The sequence below is a fragment of the Elephantulus edwardii genome, unplaced genomic scaffold (assembly GCF_000299155.1).
Source record: "Elephantulus edwardii isolate Elephantulus edwardi_28Jun2011 unplaced genomic scaffold, EleEdw1.0 scaffold00039, whole genome shotgun sequence".
In the NCBI taxonomy this organism is placed as follows: domain Eukaryota; kingdom Metazoa; phylum Chordata; class Mammalia; order Macroscelidea; family Macroscelididae; genus Elephantulus; species Elephantulus edwardii.
In genome coordinates, this window is record NW_006399789.1 from 3,641,788 (window position 1) to 3,643,255 (window position 1,468).

General features: G+C 41.4%; 1 pseudogene; it reads left to right on the plus strand.

Moving 5' to 3' along the window:
• The first annotated feature begins 578 nt into the window (after nucleotides 1-578).
• LOC102864557 lies at nucleotides 579-985 on the plus strand (annotated as a pseudogene).
• Nucleotides 986-1,468: the final 483 nt, after the last annotated feature.

The following is a 1,468-nucleotide window of genomic DNA, read 5'->3' on the forward strand; positions in this document are numbered from 1 at the left end:
AAGTGGGTACAAAGGCTAGCAAGCACAATGAATAGGTATCTGGAGGTTAATGAGATTGTACCCACCAACAACATAGATTTGATAGATAATATTTCTATAAACTTACCTGTATGTACTGTAAATGTACTGTATGTACTGTAAATGTAACTATGTATATAGCAGAACAACTAAAGATCTAAAGTTTGAAGACATCAATAAACACCTTGAGGAAATAAGTTGCTGGATGAGCCTGGAAGCTCAGGACCACAGTCTTGGAAGTCATCACCGTCAGTTGGTATAATTTACAAAGATAATGTTCTTCTACTTTGAAGAGTATTCACTGTGTCTCAAAAGCATGGGAACCTCCAAGGTGCAACTCTTGGTCTCTCTCTGTTTAACATAGAGAGTGAAGAAAATGAAAGACTTTAGTCCAAAGGACTAATAACCTGTGTTAACAACAACCTGACTCTGAGGCCAGGACCAGACGGTCCCATGCTTTTATTACTCGCTGCTCTGAAAGATATCACAGAAGGCTCCAGATAGGATAGGACAAAAATGTCAAAATTAGCTATTTCCTCTTTCACCAAGGACCCACCAACATGGGCCACATTCACACCAAAACCTTGAAGAAGGCGTCCAGGTCATCACTGAGAAATACTACACGCGCCTGGGTAATGACTTCCACACGAACAAGCGCGTATGCAAGGAGATCGCCATTATTCCCAGCAAGAAGCTCCGGAACAAGATAGCAGGTTATGTCACACATCTGACGAAGCGGATTCAGAGAGGGCCTGTGAGAGGCATCTCCATTAAGCTGCAGGAGGAGGAGAGAGAAAGGAGATATAATTATGTACCAGAGGCTTCAGCCTTGGATCAGATCATTGAAGTAGAACCTGATACTATGGAAATGCTGAAACTCTTGAACTTTGGCAGTCGACATGTCCAACCTGCAGGTACTCAGCCCACAGTTGGGATAAATTTCAAAAAACCACGTGGAGCCGTTTGAGTCTGTTTGTTGTGCTGTAATATTTTCAATAAACTTGGGCACACCAGCCTTGCCTTTGTTAAAAAAAAAAAAAGTCTATATTATTGTTCAAATCCCAGGCTAACTGCTCTAATAGGGACGAGTGGAACCTCTGAGACCATGGCCCTTAGTTATCATTCAAGCCTGGAAGGAAATTACACTGTGACTCAACTTCCATCCAAACCAAAGACAGGCCTATATGATGATTTATAACACAAGGGAGCAAGCACTTCCAAGAACAAAAACTACACTATCCAAAGGGCAGCGTTTGCCCCAGGATAAAGCCCAGAAGGAAAGACAGAAGGAAGAAGGACAAATCGAAATTAGAACTACAGAGAGAAGCAGAAAGAGCAATGCTGCAATGTTGCTAGGGATTGTGTCAATGCCACAGGGCATAAAAAGTATGAACCATTGAATGGAAAATGAATTTTCTCTGTAAACTCACCCTAAAATCAAAATAAAAAA